The 19,572-nt window shown below is 44.1% G+C and overlaps 2 protein-coding genes and 1 long non-coding RNA gene across 8 annotated transcripts in view; 1 reads left to right on the top strand and 2 right to left on the bottom strand.

Moving 5' to 3' along the window:
- LOC143832696 (uncharacterized) overlaps window positions 1–5,897 on the bottom strand; it is an 84,666-nt gene extending 78,769 nt beyond the window's left edge. The window contains exon 1 of the long non-coding RNA XR_013229368.1: window positions 5,752–5,897. This is a non-coding gene — a long non-coding RNA (uncharacterized LOC143832696). The remainder of the gene's footprint in view (window positions 1–5,751) is intronic.
- Window positions 1–19,572, top strand: part of SHISA6 (shisa family member 6) — a 413,188-nt gene that overhangs the window by 301,087 nt on the left and 92,529 nt on the right. The window lies entirely within an intron of this gene.
- Window positions 1–19,572, bottom strand: part of LOC143832692 (uncharacterized) — a 237,413-nt gene that overhangs the window by 211,791 nt on the left and 6,050 nt on the right. The window lies entirely within an intron of this gene.

The raw sequence follows: 19,572 nt of genomic DNA, 5'->3' as shown, positions 1-19,572 counted from the left end.
TAAAAATGCAAAGCCAAAAGATATCCCTGGTGCAAAAACAGTCTTTGTGTTAAGCAAGAAGAAGGCGAACATCACTGAGGCAGAAGATGTATGCAAATAATAAAGAGGGTTTTTTTTATTTACATATTGGTTTAAAACAACAGATCAGCAACAGAATTCACCAGACAGTCAAAGGACAGCATATCTGAGGCACACAAATTTAAACTAGCCATGACTTCAGAATGTGGTTTGACTAGCCACTAGATTAAATCCTTTCACACACAGGGTTCCACCCACTCTAGCCTGCCCTTTCTCAGGAGTGTGACTAAATGGTTCAAGGTCCACTCATCAACAGTGACATGCTACTCAACCAGATACTCTATCTGCTCTCTTACTGAGACAGACACAAACTATCACTGCCTGAGGCAGACCTGAACCAAACTGCCTCTGTCCTTCCCTCCAACATTCCCCCCCCCTTCTGAAAGGTGATTGGAAGACGGAGTAGCATTCCCATAAGCCCAGGGATAAACAGCTGAGTGGCTACTTTTCTTTTCAGATGTAGGACAGTCTCTTGCCCATCACAGTTATCATATAAAGTCATTCATCACTGAGGCAAAATAACTTGATTACTTCACTATGTATAATAGGGTGTGTGCCTAACAGAGGTTTGAAATGTCTGTAATAATGTCATATTTTCAATTTCCATGGCCATATTTGTGAGAATAGTGCTGAATGTCAGCATGCAGAGTTATGTTGCAGTGACCTATCAAAAGATTGTTTGTTTGAACACTTCAAAAAATAAACCCAGCAGTTTTCATGCTGGTTTCCTTATAAAAGGAGGAGGTTGTTCTTATTACTCAGCCAGTTTCCTCAGTGTCTTCTTACTCAGCATCTTATACTGGAAGAGTTTGTGGGGTGGGGAGGTACAGTGATTTTTAACAGAAGTTAATTTTTAACAGAAGTTTGAGTTATCAATGGGCTAATAAGGATAATGTGCAATTCTCCATCATAGGGGGCCGCAGCTCCCCTTGGAGACAATTCTAGTCCCAGCTCTTTGCCAAACACAACTTTGGCTGCCAAAAAATTGTCTTTAATTAAATACATGTTGCACAGCTGGGAAGGGGAAGATATCTGCTCTTATTAGAGTTCCCACAACAGCATTTCATGCATCTTCCATTCCTGGTGAAAGAGGGTCGTGTGCCTACTGGCTTCTACAATAATGTAAAAACACAGAAGTAAACCATCTGTTACTAGAAATAAAAGGAGTAGTAACGACAACCAACCAATGTCTTCAAGCATTACCAAGAAACAATAGTTTCCACAAGACCTTCCTCCCAATTATATCACTGCTCTCCATTTTTTGCCTCTAGCATTTTGTGTCTTTCAAACTTGCATTAATTTGTTAGCTAACTTCATATACATATGTTAATTCAGGGTGGTGAATACCAACTCAACAATGTCTGCTGGTCCCCCAGACATCCCCTCAATGGCTGAACCTAAACTGACCTCCCTATGGGTTTGTTTTTAGAGAGTTATTGTTGTAATATGAATTTTTGTAATATTGCTGTTCAATTGGAACCCACTGTTATGGTAGTGATTGTTATTATTGTGATGTATATCCCTATGTTTGTGTAAACTGCTCTGAGCCTTATGGGAGGGTATAGAAATATAAGAAAATAAATACATAAATAAATTTCACAGATTAAATAGGGATGCTCTTCCACATGAGTGGGTAGAACTTGGGGCAAAGTCTAACACCAAGCAGTATGGATGGTCTGGTGAACAATTAACATTATCCATACTTATGAATTTGAAGCAGGATATAGAAGTGCATGCAAAGCCGATGGCTTTGGTTGACAAAACAATCACAAAGGCCATAGTCGGATACTTGAATCCAGCAATAGGAGGGTAAATGAATACAGAAAAGGAAAAGAAGAACGTGAAATCCATTGCACTCTCTTTGTGGGCACCATAACATCCCTAGGCAGTTTGTCTAGGGTGTAGTTGGGAGAGTAACAAAGGAGCTCAGCTTTAAAACTCTCCTTGCACTATGCTGGGATCTATTCCCAGCAGGCTCAGAATATTCAACCTGAATAGTCTCAGACCCTGAATATTCAAAATAGTAGTATCTCTGTGTTTTGAGAAAAAGCCTGCATTAGCTTCTGCTGCCTTGACTGCTGTCTGATTGCCACCCACAAGCATATTTTTGATAATTAATGCACATCAGAAAATTTTTTCAAACATAGCAAAAACATCAAGAACTGGTCCAGGGAGAGCAGGGCTCAACAGGCAGCTCTGAAGTTCAAAATCATTATAAGCAGTTGCAGAGATGTAGATGATCAAAAAGCTGATGGACCTGATAAGTGACTCCTTGAAGATATTCAGCTTCAAAACACTTTTTTTTTACTTGTATATTTATATACTGCTTTTTTCATTTAAAAAACTCTTCAAAAGGCTGATCTGTATATTATCACACTATCAAAAGAGATCCATAAAAAGAACAATCCAGTACTAAAGATACGAGAGAATGTGTTTAAAAGCCAGCAAGCATAATATCATACATACTGAGGGGTTTTAGTATATGGGCCACCATGCTATCCCTCATTTTTTGTACTTCTGTATCCTTTCCCTCACTACAAGCACTAGCACAGGCAGCTGAACCCAAGCACACATACCTAGGAGTCAGCGACTGCAGCCATGAAATTACCTCTTCTGTTAACATTGCTTCTGTTAACACTATATTTCCAGCTAGTACGGTGATACTATTGAGTCTGCAGTCTCTAGCTGGCAGTTTATACCACTGACTAGACCAGTGTTTTTGGCAAAGAAGGCACTGTCGACATCTTGCTAGTGTTGGTAGAAAATGCCATCATGTTGCAGCCAAATTATGGTGACCCTTTCAGGTTTTTAAAGCAAGAGATATTCAGAGATAGCTTGCCATTGCCTGCCTCTGGACATCCTTGGTGATTTCCTCTCAAAGTAAGAACCAGGGCCAACTCTGCTTGGCTATCTGTTTTCAAATAATTATGTCAGCATTGTCTGGAAGACTGGGGCATGAGGGGGATATGTCCTTTGGACTCTTGTGGTTTACCAGAGTAATGGGGATACGAAAGCATCAGCACAGTGCTCACCAGTACTGATGTTATCCAACTAGGCAGTCTCCTAATTAGTTGGGGGACTTAACAAAGCAAACAGAGCAATTGGCGAGTAATTGGGATTCTCCACCTATGTATACCAGATGTTTTTTTTTTCCTTTAAGAGAACTGTCAAATAAACCAGGAAAATGTTCAACTTGAAAGGTTTTGATTCAAAACTGGCATCCATTTTGTTTCATTTGGGGCCCGGCAGTGTCCTGCAGTTATGATTTTGGGGGGTGATACTTCAATAAGGGTGTTTATAGTTATTCTAGCTATAAACTGGCCATCTGTGAGAGGAGGGGTCTGACTGCTAGCACTAAGAACAACAGGGAATTAGATTGTCCTTTGTCTGGGATCCTCTACAAGCATTTTTTGCAAGCTACTATCAGAATATACTCTCTGCACAGTGATAGACTGTCCTTCTTCTCCATTCCTGCCCCCTTCCCCTCTTCTCTCATTATCCTTTCATGTCTGTTTCACAGCATCCTTTTTAAAGCTTTCATTCTAACATGTTTATTACTGAAATGGATAAAGTACCCTCTTTTCCATGACCCCTGTTATAGTCGTGAATAAAAACAAATTACACTAAATTATAGAGGTGTTGCTGGATATTACCAGAGGAATGATGAAAATATGATGGCAGTTAATAGAGCGTATTTAAAAAGATACAAGGCAACTGTTGCCAGCTAGGAGACTTAAGAGAAGACAGCAGTAAAAATAGAGAAAAGTGGCCTTAGAGAGCTTCAGGACCTTTTCATTAAAAAGGCCCTGTAGGGGCAGCCAGTTCTATTAAATTCATGAGTGACAAGCATCAGCTGCGCTTATGTAACTTATGTAGGGATCATAAGGTAAAGGTAAATGTAAAGGTATCCCCTCTATGCAACCACTGGGTCATGTCTGACCCTTGCGGTGATACCCTCTAGCGTTTTCATGGCAGACTCAATATGGGGTGGTTTGCCAGTGCCTTCCCCAGTCATTACCATTTATGGAAGGCTGAGTCAACCTTGAGCCGGCTGCTGGGATTGAACTCCCAGCCTCATAGGCAGAACTTTCAGGCTGCATGTCTGCTACCTTACCACTCTGCGCCACAAGAGGCTCGTAGGGATCATAGATGCTTCCAAATACTACTCATGAGTGGGGATGGCCCATGCTAGGTTTGTTTTTGATGTGGAGCACATCTTCTGGTGCACCCCCTGGGGTGGAAATGGGTACGGATGTGACATCCATAGCTCCACTCCAGGGAGCGTGCCAGAAGATGTGGGGAGGCTGCTAGCAGAGGAGTATAAGGTGCTGGCCACAAAGCTGGTGGAGGCAGGGGCCCTAAAGCTGGCTGTGGCCACAATGCGACCCACACAAAAGCTACAGGATGAGGTGACACCTGTGAGGCCAGTACTGCTGTATGACCCACACAGCCACTGCGGGGCAAGGCACTGCCCCTGAAGTAGGCAGGGGGCACTATGTTTTCACAGCACCCCACTTCTCCAGCCAGTCCTGCCCTCTGCAGGGCAGGGCAGCACTGGGAAGTAGGGAGACACTACAGCTGCTAGTGGAGGCCTACTGTGACAGGTAAGGAGGGGGAAAGTGTGTGCACATGCATGTGAGTAAACATGTGCGCATGAGCGTGTGTGTATCTGAGAAGGTAGGCGGAGGGACCAGGAAGGAGAGGTAGGTGGGAGAGGCATGCTATGTGGAAAAGGGAGGAGGAGGGATTGAGGGGGGAACAAAGAAGGAGCGGTAGGTGGGAGAGGCAAGGGAGGAGTGGGGGGAAGATATTTGTGGGGGGAATTGATGGGGGAGAGACCAGGGTGGAGATGAAAGGAGGAAAAGGGATGACAATGTATATGTGTGAGAGGGGGGGCAGGATCATGGAGTCCCACAGCAGGTATGTGTTTCCCATACCCTGCGATAATCAGACAACAATTCATTTAGTTGTCCATGACATGACTTTGTGGAATTCGCTATAGAACAAGTTGTCAACCTGCTTATTCCAGTGATGACATTACTGACTAGTTCTCATTGAGGTGAATACATTTCTAGTTCATTCGACTTTAGAGTGCATTTGAGCATTCACATAAATACATATTTGATTACATATATGTTGTTGTTGTTGTTATGTGCGAAGTCGTGTCCGACCCATCGCGACCCCATGGACAGTGATCCTCCAGGCCTTCCTGTCCTCTACCAGATTACATATATACATATACATATATAAATGTAGCTAAGTTACCACCCTTTTCCTAGGCACCGGAGATCATCCATCAGGGTGACCAACATGGTCTGCACCCTGTGGCCGAGATGGAAGCCCAACTGGTAAGGGTCAAATGCTGAAGTTTCATCCAAGAATGACTGGAACTGGTCTTCGGTGGCCCTTTTTATCACCTTACCTAGTGTCCAGGCGGGAAGCAAGGAGCCGCTCCCGCAGATGCCCGAGACGCTCTCCCGACAGCTGCAGGAGTAGCGAACGCTGAACAGTTGAAAACAAACATGGGGGGAAAGGATGGGGAGAGAAAGGAGGAGGGCTCGGCAACCACAGATAAATGAAAGGCCTGCCCAGACTTAGGAAAGAGGAGAGGGAAGGATCCAGAATAAGGTGGGGCAGGTAGTGGAGGCTGAGGGGGAGAATGAAGATACTTACCTGGAGTTAGCGTCGCTTGTGCTGCAAACACTAGAAGCAAGGTCTCGGGCAGCCCATGAGAGGGGAGGGGGGCCTGAGAAGCATGATGGCAAAACACTAGGACCCACCCAACAAGGAAAGGCCAGACCAAGAGAACATAGTCCAAGATACCTGTAAGAGAAACGGAGACGTTTACTTACCTGAGCGGCTGGCAAAGGAACAGAGCTCCCAAGAGGACAGAAACAGGAAGGAAGGCAGCGTGGAGCTTATTAAAGAGGGGAGGGGTCACACGGGGGAGATAAAAGGCAGGCAGAGGAAGGGTGTGGGGCGGTTGGTGAATGCACACTTGGAATGAGGTGGAGGAGACAATAAAGAAACAATTGAAGAAGTCATCAGCCTCCCGGGTGTAAGCTGCACAGAGCTTTTATTGCAATTCCAGGTCGATTCAGTCCCTGCCGTCTACACAGAATGCAATTTCCATTTTGATTTGGAGCAATTTAAATATTCCCTCTGCAACAGACATGATTGATCCGGAGTGACCCTACCTTTTTTCCGTGATTTCCTGGAGTGCTTTTAACCCTCAATAAATTAAAAAAATTGCATGCCTAAAATGTGCAGCTTTCTGCATTTCCCCGAACTAAAAGCTGCCGAGCCCCCAATTGGTCAGGGCATTGGTTCAAATGCTTCTGGTTGCAAAACTTTCCTCACAAGATGTATTGTTTCTCTTTGGAAAAACTCCTCTGGAATTTGTTTCCCTCTGGATTTGCCTCTTCTCTGAGAAGCTGCTGGCTGGCTTTCTTTTTTCTTTTTTAATGAACGTTATTGCAAACCCGGGGAGGGGAGGGGAGGGGGTGGTGTTTACTTTCCAGTGCCTGCAATTTAGACCAAGCCTCCTATTTCAAAAGGACGGCTGCAAGCTTTCCCTGTGAGATAGATCAAATTCCCTGTAAGTCCCAGAGTGGGAGGATGTATTGGCATAATAGAAAATGGGAAAGAAATTTTCCATTTCCAGCTCCCCCCCCCCCCCCGAGCCTTGTCATGGAGCCTCCGGCTGATTCTCCACTGGCAGTCAAAAGGAGGAGAAATCCTCCGCCCTCCCCAATCAAGTGCAGAGCATTTTCTGTTTCAAATTGGGGGAAATAATCAGGAAGATCCGAGTTCAATTCGATCTGAATTCAACAGGAATAAACAAAGTAAGTGCAGATTCAGCCCTAGTGTCTTTCTGATTCTAAGGAGCACAGACACAACGGCTGACAGAGGGGTACCCCTGGGAGGGGCTGCAAGGAACCCAACACCCAGAAATGCAAGATGTGAAACTGGGCATTAGCAGGCTGGGTCCCACAGGTCCAGCTATGGTTTTTTGAGAACAGGATGAATCACTGCCCCCTTCAGCCACTCAGGGAACTCCCCAGTAGATAGGGAGAGATTGATAGTATTCCCGAGCTGATCTATCCACTGGCCACCCCCTTTGAGTAGCCAGGAAGGACAGGGATCAAGGGGGCAAGTGGTCAGCCTCACTGACCCCAGCAACTTGTCCACTTTGAATACTCAGAGCCACCTGAAATCATCAAATGTCACCTCCAAAGGCAGCCAACAGGCCTCCAGTTCCTTTTCTGTATCAACCATGGCAGGAAGGTCCCAGCAGAGCACCAAAACTTTATCTGCAAAAAAAACTTGCTAATGCCTCAGCATAAGTCCAATTTCCTAATATTTTTGCACCCCCCTTCGAGAGTATTGATTGAACTACCCTAAATAATTGTGTCAGGCGAGAGCTAGTGGATGCAATTTCTGTGGCAAAATGCAATTTTTACTCGGCTGCCATCGCATCTGTAGACTCCTGCCCGGCTCAGTTGTTTAGGACGGTTCGATCCCTTACTTCCCTGGCAGATGGGCAACAAAACAGTAGGAAATTGGACATCAGCAGTGAGTCATTTGCGAGTCCTTTTGCAGATAAAATCTTGACACTCCACCATAACCTCCCTCCAACCTTAGATACAGAAAGTGAAGTAGAGGCCCATTGGCTGTCTTTGGAGAAAACACTAACTTCAGATGACTCACAGTGAACAGGATGCTAATAGCAGTGAGGCCAACCACATGCTCACTAGACCCACATCCATCTTGGCTCCTAAAGACATCTGATATAAGTGGCCCCATCCAGGAGATCATCAACCCATCTCTCGCAATGGGAGAATTCCCAGGGGGAATGAAAGAGGCAGTGATACACCTGCTATTTAAAAAAACATATTTAGACCCACAAGAGCCCAATAACTACCGACCCATCTTGCACTTAATGTTTCTGGGGAAGATAGTAGAAAGGGCTGTCATAAACCAACTAACAGCATTCCTGGAAGAAGCTTCGGTCCTAGACCCATCTCAGACGGACCTAAAACAGTTCTGCAGGGCTTGCAAAGGGAGCTCTTCCACCAGACATTTGGTTGAGAACGAGTGACCAGCATCATCTGCAGGGCCTCTGCTCCCTCCCTCCTGAAATATCCACCCATATGTTTGGCTCTGGACCTGTTCATTTTGTTATAGATTGCACCTTTGTTACAGTTTAATGTTCATATTTTTATGTTGTATGAAAATCGTTATGAAAACTAAGTTCTGTGTATCATTTCTATGTTTTATGTGAACCACCCTGAGCCTTGGGGGAGGGCAGTATATAAATATAAATAAATAAGTCCTATTTCGCCACTTTCACTGCCATCTCATATGCCCTCATAAGCATATGATAAGATGTTCTTGCCACTTCATCATGAGTCTTCTGCCACACTCACTCGAGTCATCTCATTTCCCCATTCCTCTCCCAAAGCTCCCCGGTATACCAGGGAGACTGTTTGATATAAGGGAGGAGAGGACATCTAGGGGTGATCTCGTCTATGCCCGCCAACAAACAGGACAGCCAGTCCTCCATTAGCGCTGTCAATTAGTCACCAGGAAGCATCAGATCCCATGGAGCATTCCAGAATACATACAGATCCATACATCTTCACGGGCAGGCAAAAATATGTCCCTAGCCCAAATGGGAAAGAGGTAGCATCCTGAGCCGGGCCTGCAAGGCATAGTGATCTGACCATGGAACGGCTAACACTACCTCCAGATCCACCTGTATTCCAGTGCTGAATATCAAATCAAGGTTGTGACTGGCTTGATGGAGGAGGCAGCAACAATTTGTGAGAGCCCTAGTGTTGCAATGGTCAACACCAGGTCTGAGCCATGACCTGGCGACGATGTGTCCACATGGACATTGAAGTCCCCAGAACTGTAAGCCTGGGAACCTGAAACCTCAGGCAGAAACCTCCAGCAGGTTCAGCAGGGCATCTGATAGGGCATTGGATGGATGGTACACCAGCCAGATGGCCAGTCCCTTGACTAAGTTTGAACCAATACCAGTACACTCTACTCTAGAGAGAGTAGACTCCAGGAGAGCTTTGTAGGAGGAAGTGTCCCAGACAAGAATAGCCAACCCCCCTACTGTGGATCCAAGATTGGTGGAAGACCACCAACCCAGATACAGCTAGATCTTTCAGAACCACTGTTTCACCCTCCCACACCCAGGTCTTAGTCATGCAAGCAAAGTCTTTCCCCCAACTACACAAAGAAATTCTGTAGAATCGAGGTTGTTAATTGACTTACATTGCACAGTACCAAAATTGGATCCTCCCTAGCCTCCACCCTCACACATCTGGGGATGGGATGGAGGTTAGAAGATGAGTCAGCATGCCTGGGCCCACAAACATGTTTCCCCAATTGGGGCTCATAAGGGTTCGCATCGCTCCCAGCTCTTCTATTGTCTACCTCCGTCCCCCGCAATATCACCCCCTGCCCAACAAAATGTTTTGTTGATCAATTTGCAGCACTTTAGCACAAGGAGATATGCAACTTGAGTCTCAAATATGACTTTTAAAAAAATGAAATTGCAAAATAAAGACTTGAATAAGACAGGTCTTGCTGTAGATTCCCTTAGGTTTCAAAGAATCCTTATAAAGCACAGATAAGCTGAATCCCAAAATAAACAAAAAAAATGAAACTCAGCAGGTAGGAAGGGAGGAAGGATGACCCAGGAAACTACAGACCAGTGAGTCTGTTGTGGGGAAGATAATGGAGCAGATATTAAAGGGAGTGATCTGCAAACATCTGGAGGACAATTTGGTGATCCAAGGAAGTCAGCATGGATTTGTCTCCAACAGGCCCTGTCAGGCCAACCTGGTTTCCTTTTTTGACCAAGTAAAAGGTTTGCTGGATCACGGAAATTCGGTTGATGTCGTTTACTTGGGTTTTAGTAAAGCTTTTGATAAGGTTCCCCATGATGTTCTGATGGATAAATTGAAGGACTGCAATCTGGATTTTCAGATAGTTAGGTGGATAGGGAATTGGTTAGAGAACCACACTCAAAGAGTTGTTGTCAATGGTGTTTCATCAGACTGGAGGGAGGTGAGTAGCGGGGTACTTCAGGGCTCGGTGCACGGCCCGGTACTTTATAACATATTTATTAATGATCTAGATGAGGGGGTGGAGGGACTACTCATCAAGTTTGCAGATGACACCAAATTGGGAGGACTGGCAAATACTCCGGAAGATAGAGACAGAGTTCAACGAGATCTAAACACAATAGAAAAATGGGCAAATGAGAACAAGATGCAATTTAATAAAGATAAGTGTAAAGTTCTGCATCTGGGTGAGAAAAATGAAAAGCATGCCTACTGGATGGGGGATACGCTTCTAGGTAACACTGTGTGTGAACGAGACCTTGGGGTACTTGTGGATTGTAAACTAAACATGAGCAGGCAGTGTGATGCAGCGGTAAAAAAGACAAATGCCATTTTGGGTTGTATCAACAGGGGCATCACATCAAAATCACAAGATGTCATAGTCCTATTGTATACAGCACTAGTCAGACCACATCTGGAGTACTGTGTGCAGTTCTGGAGGCCTCACTTCAAGAAGGACGTAGATAAAAATGAAAGGGTAAAGAGGAGGGTGATGAAGATGATCTGGGGCCAAGGGACCAAGCCCTATGAGGATAGGTTGAGGGACTTGGGAATGTTCAGCCTGGAGAAAAGGAGGTTGAGAGGGGACATGATAGCCCTCTTTAAGTATTTGAAAGGTTGTCACTTGGAGGAGGGCAGGATGCTGTTTCCATTGGCTGCTGAGGAAATGACACGCAGTAATGGGTTAAAACTACATAGGCTAGATATCAGGAAAAAGATTTGCAGTCAGAGTAGTTCACCAGTGGAATAGGCTATCTAAGGAGGTGGTGAGCTCCCCCTCACTGGCATTCAAGCAAAGGTTGGATACACAATTTTCTTGGATGCGTTAGGATGCTTTGGGCTGATCCTGCGTTGAGCAGGGGGTTGGACTAGATGGCTTGTATGGCCCCTTCCAACTCTATGATTCTATGATTCTAGGTAGAATCAATACATTTCCCATTTGATCATACTATCTAGCAGTGTTTTGATTCAGTATGTGAAATTGTATTGGAGCAATTGATTATATGGCTACAAGTTGCACAAGCTTCTTTCCAAGAATCTGCACCTTAGAGGGAGTTCAGAGCTAATACATCAGGAACATGTCTGCTTTTAATAACCTCAAGAGGTTTTACTAAGTAATCCTGAGGGATTTGTCTTTAAGAGTTACATCATAGAATCATAGAGTTGGAAGGTACCTCCTGGGTCATCTAGTCCAACCCCCTGCACTATGCAAGACACTCACAACCCTATTGCGCATCCACTGTAACCTGCCACCCTCTTGAACCTTCACAGAATCAGCCTCTCCATCAGATGGCTATCCAGCCTCTGTTTAAAAATTTCCAAAGATGGAGAACCTGCTACCTCCCGAGGAAGCCTGTTCCACTAAGAAACCGCTCTGTCAGGAACTTCTTCTGGATGTTTAAATTCTTCCCATTGGTTCTGGTCCGTCCCATCATATTGGATCATTTTAATACAGAAGTCCTACCCACATGATAAAGATATTTCCTTCATTCTCCTTACTAGGGAAACTTAAAGTCAACCAATGCCAGCTGAATACCAGTTACAACCCTGAGTTTTAGTTCTATAGTGGAAAGGAACTTCTCCACACTAGAGTCTTAGGCAAGACAGGGGACATACCATTTGAGACTAGTTGTGATAATTCCACAAGAGCATCTATAATGTTGTGTTTGTGCAAGAATGCAGGAGTAAGGATACATATGGACATTCCCAAAGATATAAATGTAATGTAGCCTATATTTATTGAAATTTGTTCTCTAAATGTTGCACATCATAAGTGCCATAACAACATGGTGCTGAGATTTGAAATGTGAGAGGCTTGTAATCTAAGTATCTAGAGACATGAAGTTATCTGAAAGAACAGTGATACAATCTATTGGCCCTTCCTCATTCCTGACATTCAAAAATATTTATTTACTTATTTATAGATCTCCTTTCAACTAAAAATAAGTCCCCATGCTGGTTCAAAGCACAATAAAAACCCGAAAAAATATAATAAGTTAAGTTAAGAAAATAAGTTTAGTTAAGAAAAACAAATGGGGAGGGGAGGGAAAATGTCATTGTTCAATTGTTATTCCAGATCCAGAACAAGGTAAAGGGGCTTTTTCTTTCACTCCTACTCTTTTTCTTCACCCAGCTACAATTATGCTCTAAGGATACTCTGTGGCTCTCTATTTGGACATTGTAAATGCATGCTTTTTTGTTGACTCTTTTTTTCTTCTTAACTACTTCCCCTGTTTAAATGGGCTTTGAGGTCATAGTTTTCCATATCACCAGGTGAGTCCTAGAATTCCCCTGGAATTACTTCTCCAGATCTCAAAGATAAGTTCCCATGGAGAAAATGGCAGCTTGAGAAAGTGGACTGTGGGGCATCACATCTCTGCTGAACTGCTCTCACCTCCCCTATGCACTTTCCAATCTCCAGGAATTTCCCAGGCCAGAGTGGGATACCCTACCAGGCTACCATTATACCCTTTTGCATGCTGTTTGGGCCTCAAGATTACAGACAGAGCTTTTCAGTCTCTGTCACATGCTCACTTACACCACTTCTTCCTTAAAGTCCAGGTTCATCTCAAGACTGCAGATCAAAGCTACAAGATATCGCTGTTTGCAGGGTTCAAGGAGGGATAAAGGGGTGAGGCAATGGAAGGGATAGCATATGAATACAACAGTCATTTGGTGATACAAGGCCACAGCTTATTTTATTGAATAAAGTCACAAAGGGGCTTTGGCAAGCATAGGTCTCTCAGCCTTCCATAGTCCTTCCAGCAGTAAGAAGCCGCTGTCAGAAGAAACTCTGAAGAATCCTCTTTGTCACAGGAAGCAAGCAAAACTACTTCTTAACTACATAATATAAAAGAAAGCAGCTTGTCATATGTATGCCAGGGAATCCAATCTCCTGCTGTAAAAGGTTCCCACCAAACAGCTGATGGGATCACAAAACAGCTGATGGACCCTTTAACTTCCCCCCAGGAGCCAAAGGAAGAAAGGAGCTTGCTGGCCACCATATACAAACTAAGAAAACAGAGCTCAAACTGACCACTGTGGGCTTTCAATAGCCGCTAGGAAGCCCCACCCACATACCCCAGAGGCCAGCAGAACTGACATGGCTAGCTGATGAGTCAGCACCTGGTTCCATCTCCACATAGCCTGAGGGCACCATGAGGCAGTCAAATTGCAATCCTTCCATCTCCCATCCCCTTTGTGCCATAAACAACAGCACAGGTAAGTCATGGCTGAGCATGTTGTTATCGACAGCTACACTTGCTACCATTACTTACAGGCTAAGTAACTGATTATGTGGTACAGTTCAACCCTCTTTTATGCCAAAGCACTGATGTGGGCAATGGTGACTGCTGGCAATGGAGGCTATGCCTAATCCTGGAATGAAGACAGGGGATGCTTTGGATACTATTGAGTATTTCATCCACAATTCATCATTCTATGGTGAGGCTGAATTTTTGAAGGATGGAGAAATTCCACAGATAAACCCTGTAAGGGGATTTGGACAGACTTCAGGCTACCTGGGTTCTGAGAAAAAACTCCAACTGTTCTAGACCTTTTTTGGTCTGGTTTCAGGCCAAACTATGAGATGGCTCTGCTAGCTTTAGTTGTTGACTTCCATCTGAGTGTAGACATAAGCCAAACCACTTTGTTCTTATTGGATTTATCATGCCATCTTGTTGTGGCACCTGGAGACAGAAGTAGGTTCAATGGATGGCCATTGAACTGGCTCAAATGATTCCTTGTAGAATGGACTCAAAGGATTGCTACTAGAAACCATTTTTCATCAATGTGGGACTTATTTTGTGGAGTACCACAGGGCACAAGTCTATCCCGTAAGCTATTAAATTTCTATGTAAGGTCGGTAGGACAAATCGTTCATAGCATTACGGTAGGTTGTCATCAATGTGATGACAACTCTATGGGCTTTTCTGCATGTCATAAATTTAGCATAATGCTTACCATCTGAAGAAGCTATATTCCAGCCGCTCTGCATGACGTTGACAACCTCCTACATCTGGCCGGCAAACTGCTCACTACATCTGCCATTTTAAAGTGCAAGTTGGTGAATCCCAAAAAGTGGATTCACCAACCTAAAAAGAGCTACCCCCTGGTGGTCAACCAGCAGGCTACCAACCAAAGAAATGTCTGGAGGTGAAGAAGCGCTGCATCTGCTTCCAATGTCCCACCCTTGCACCCACCTCCCTCTTCCTTCTTCCCGAGATGGGAAGATCTTTTTAAAAATGGAGAAACACCTGGAACAATGAATAGGTGGACACACACCTCAGCTGTGATTGCCTGTGCCTCTATGAAGATTTGAATAGGCATTTAAACAAATAAGTCTTTTAAAAAAAATTGGCAGTTGCCAGTAGTTCATGTGTCAATCAGCCAAGCCAGGAGGGGATTGGTTGGGGACAGTGGTAGGCACTCCAAAGTGAAACAAGACTAAAGTGCCTTGCTCTCCCCACATTTCTGGCAGCGAGTGAGGAGTGCAAGATGCACGAAAAGCACCAAGAAAGATTTGAGAGCCTGAGAGGTGTGGAATGCCAGTGAGTTGCCATTACTTCTCGTGCTTTGCCATACAGCAGGCTTCACGTGATAATGCCCAATGTGTGGGAAAGCTGATCCGAATCTCCTGATCCGAATCTCCTGGTGATGCAGTAGAAGGCCTGAATTGTTGCCTGGCCACAGTGATTGGCTGACTGAAAGTAAATAAATTCAAACGAATCCCTGCAAAGGCAGAGGTACTGCTGGTTGGGAGGGAGGAGGTATTTCAAGTTCTCCTGAGTTTTCAATTTCAATTGACCCTTGCCAACTCAGTTAAAAGCCTAGAAGTGACAGTGGATCCAGCTTTATTACTGGAGAAGCTAAAAAATGTTTTCTACCAACTCAGCCTAGCTCATAAAATGACCCTTTACCCTCATATAGCTGACTTGGCCACTTGGATCCACTCAATAGTAACTCCAAGACTAAACTACTTTAATGCTCTGTTCATTAGTCTACCCTCAAAAGCAACTTGGATGTTCCTCCTGGTCCAGAATGGCTGTTGATATGAGCTAGGAAGAGCATTCCTATTACTCCCATTCTGCAGATGCTTCCTTGGCTGCACAGAATTTTCCCATGAGATCCCCCATGTCACCAATGAAGTGCAGCAATGGTGCGGGCATCCTATTAAAAGAGGTATTTGAAAATATCTCTGAGGCTACAGTGAGTGACATATTTACAGAGTCCTGTAGGAATTACACCTAGACATCTATGCTGTTGGTAGACGGTAACGATTTCTGACAGTTTCCTTCTTTCTTCAGGGAAAGAGATAAGGGGCTGCAACCTGTGGAAATAAACACAAGCTCAAGGCGGGGGGAGGGGGGAAGTATACAGATGGCCAGCTTGTACTCCAGATAGACTGCTGTGGTGGAGCCATGTTTTATTCAGAAGGCTTCTGCCAGGCGCAGTGGACTCCTAATAGGGAGGGAGCCACAGGGACAAAGACAAATCGTTTCCCATCCCAAGGATGCTGCAGCCACTGCTGTCTCCTGAGGCTCCCTGGTTGCTTGTTTTGTTTTTCTAATTCTTGCTTTTGAATTCTCTGAAACAACAAAACATTTAACCACAAGCTCCCCTCGGAGCACGTCCATTGCCAATAGCAAGGTCAGCTGGGCAACTGTCAGACCCCCGTCAAATGTCCCACCATTTCTTTCCCTTGTGCAAGAGAGTAAATGTAGCAAATAATCTCTTCCATGCTGAAGTACAGCTGGAATCAGGAGGCTGCACAGGCAGTGCTGAAGGGCTAGGCCGAGCAGCTGGCCTGACTCGGAGACGCGTTTGGCTCAAATGGGGGAGGCGAGCTCTGACTTGCCTCATGCTGTGTAAATGTTATCACACTCATCTCATGCAGGGGCTTTGGTTGACAGTGTAATAGCAAGCCCAGTGATATAGGTAATGTCATTAGCATATTCCTAACCGGAGCTGGTCTGAACATCTCACACATGCCATCCCCACAGCAGCAGCAGAAATAATTTCATCTTGAAATAGGCCATCCAGATGTGTCTGAGAAAATTAATACAGTTCCAGAAGGTGGGGGGAAGAGAAGGGGAAGGAAACTACATCTTAGGTAAAACCTTGCTCAGTGTGATAAATGCAGCTTTTCAGGAGAAAAGACAAAAGTGATGAAACCAATTTCCTGCCAATAGAAATGTGGCTACCAGTTGCCAACCTCCAGGTGGGGCCTGGTGTTATTCCAGAATTACAGCTGTTCTCCAGATGATAGAAATCGGTTACTGTGGATGAAATGGCAGCATCAGAAAGTAGAATATATGGTATCACATTTCTGCTGAGGTCCCATCCCTCTCCAGACTCCCCCTTTTCAGCCTTCAACCCCAAACTTCTAGGAATTAACCAAGACAGAGTAGGCAAACCTGACTACCCATCTTGAACATTTTATTTCTGTATTTTTTTTCTTCTTCCTGTGATTTCAGGCTGCATACATGGTTGCCTCCCTTCCTCCATGGAATCCCACAACATCCCTATGAAACAGGTTATGCTAAGAGACAGGGACTGCTCTAAAATCACCCAGTGAATTTCAGGGCAAGTAGAGATTTGAACCTGTCTTTCCCATGTTCTGGTCATTATGCAGCATTTTGCTCATCCTGGAAACCTGTACTGAGAATTTTGTACTGTAACCTACAGAAATTGTTATGCAGACTTCAGTTGCAAATGGGTTTTGAAATGTCATCAAAGAGTAGCAAATTGCTAATTGGTCAGCTTATTATGAGCTCCAGTGGAGGCTTGGGTTGCCAGGTGCATTCCTGGAACCCACAGGACACTTTGGGGGTAGGGCATGGGAAAAAGGATATTGTTGACATTGCTTCAAGCTAAAACCCAGAAGCAACATCACTGACATGCTAAGATTTCACTTGAATCAATTGCCAAACAACAAGGCTGTAGGTCTTGACATCATGCCCATGGAACTGCTGGGATGTGTACCAATCAAAATCATTACAGCTTTGTGCCAGAAAATCTGGGAAACTAATAACTGGCCAGAGGAATGGAAACAATCTGTGTTTATCCCACTACCAAAAATGGGTGACTCAAAAAACTGTTCCAATTACCACACGAGAATCCTCATTTCACATGGTAGTAAGGTCCTACTCAAAGTCATAGAATCATAGAGTTGGAAGGGACCTCCACGGTCCCTGGAGGTCCAACCCCCTACACAATGCAGGAACTCACAACTATCTGCCCACCCATAGTGACTCCAGTTTCATGCCCAAGTGATCCCTCAGCCAGAAATCTCCAGAATCCAGCCTTGCCTGGAGGAAATTCACCTACCCGCAGTGGCAATTAACAATTCCCTTGTGGCAGGGAAGGGCCACAAGAGACAAACACTGGCACATCACTTCCTGCCCACTCACAATCAGCTGAAATTGATAAAATCCACATTTCTGTGAGATGATTATCTAGCCTCTGCTTAAAAACTTACAAAGAAGGAGAACTCATAACCTCCTGAGGAAGCCTGTTCCACTGTGGAACCGCTCTGTCAGGAACTTCTTTCAAACATTTAGCCAAAAATTCTTATTGTAATTTAATTTAAACCCATTGGTTCTGGTCTGATCCTATGGGGCAACAGAAAACAACTCTGTTCCTTCTATATGACAGCCCCTCAAGTATTTGAAGATGGTTATCATATCACCTCTTAGTCACCTTCTCTCCAGGCTAAACAGACCAAGCTCCCTCAACCTTTCCTCACAGAAATATGAAACCCCTCACCATGTTTGTAGCCCTCATCTGAACGTGGTCCAGTTTCTCTACATCTTTCTTTAGTTGTGGTGCCCAAAACTGAACTCAGTACTCCAAGTGAGGTCTAACCAGAGCAGAATAAATTGGTAACATCACCTCATCTGGACACTATACTTCTTTTAATACAACCCAAAATCCCATTTGCCTTTTTAGCTACTGAGTCATGCTGCTGACTCATGTTCTTCTTCTAAGACCCCCAGATCCTTTTCACACATACTACTGCCAATACAAGTCTCACCCATCCTATAGTGATGCATTTTATTTTTTCTACCTAAATGCAGAACTTTATATTCATTTTATTCATTTTAGCCCAGTTTTCCAGCCTGTCAAGAACATCCTGCATCCTGATTCTGTCTTCTGGTTTGGTATCATCTGCAAATTTAATAAGCATCCCCTCTATTCCTTCATCCAATTCATTTATGAATATGTTGAACAACACAGGACCCAGGACAGATCTCTGAGGCACTCCTCTCCAAGAAGATAACAAACCATTTACAAGCACCCTTTGGGTGCCATCTCTCAATCAGTTCTCTACCCACCTAACAGTAATAAGATCCATATGCCATTTTGCCAACTTGCCAATAAGAATATCATGCAGATAACCTTACCAAAAGCCTTACTGAAATCAAGGTAAACAATGTCCACAGAATTCCCATGATCTAGCAAGGTAGTGACTTTCTCAAAAAAAGAGATAAGGTTAGTCTGACATGACTTGTTCTTGAGAAAGCCATGCAGACTCTTAGTAATTAGTAATTTGCCATCTGCTCTAGCTGCTCAAGGACCAACTGATGATTTGTTCATGTCAGCTCTAAATTTGTTCTAAAATTTTGCCATCTATAGACGTCAAGCTGAAGAGTCAGTAGTTACCCGGATCCTCCTTTTCCCCCTTCTTAAAGATAGGGACAACAGCACTTCACTTGTTCTCCAATATCTTCTGACACTTCACCTGTTCTCATACAACACTGCATATCAACCAGATGTTCAAGCTGGCTTTTGACAGGGGCACAACCACAAGTTTGTACAAGTATAAGCCTACATCGTTGTAGTAAGTGGAGGAAGGGGGAGGCCAGATGCATGTTGAAAGTTCTTTCATATATTCAATATTAAATTGAAACAACGTAATGCATTTTGAGTTTTTGTTTTGTTTACCTTTTATACCTCACCTAAATCCCTGAGGGATAATCGCATGTGGTCTAAAGTGTTGCCTGAAATAGGGCCTTTCCTGTAGCCAATCCAGGCGGTAAAGTGAAGCTATTAACTTTTTTTTAAGCACACATGCTAACATATATTTTTAAAAAGCACACCAAGTTAGCATATAGATTGTGAGTCATGTGTGTGTCTGTATAACTGTGTTACAGACACAGAGTTAGCCTTGCTTTAGAATCAAGGCCTTAATTTTTAATGTTTAAATGCAAACAAACCTCCCTGAGCAGCATGAGTTCTGCCTTCCTGAATGCCTCTGGCCCTGTTAATAACACAGAGCTGCTTGATGCAGTGTCTGCTGCGGAGAGCAGTTTCAGCCCAATGATAGTGATTTCAGAGATTGCCGCTATGA

The sequence above is a fragment of the Paroedura picta genome, chromosome 3 (genome assembly GCF_049243985.1).
Source record: "Paroedura picta isolate Pp20150507F chromosome 3, Ppicta_v3.0, whole genome shotgun sequence".
NCBI lineage: Eukaryota > Metazoa > Chordata > Lepidosauria > Squamata > Gekkonidae > Paroedura > Paroedura picta.
This window is presented reverse-complemented; position numbering and strand designations above follow the sequence as displayed.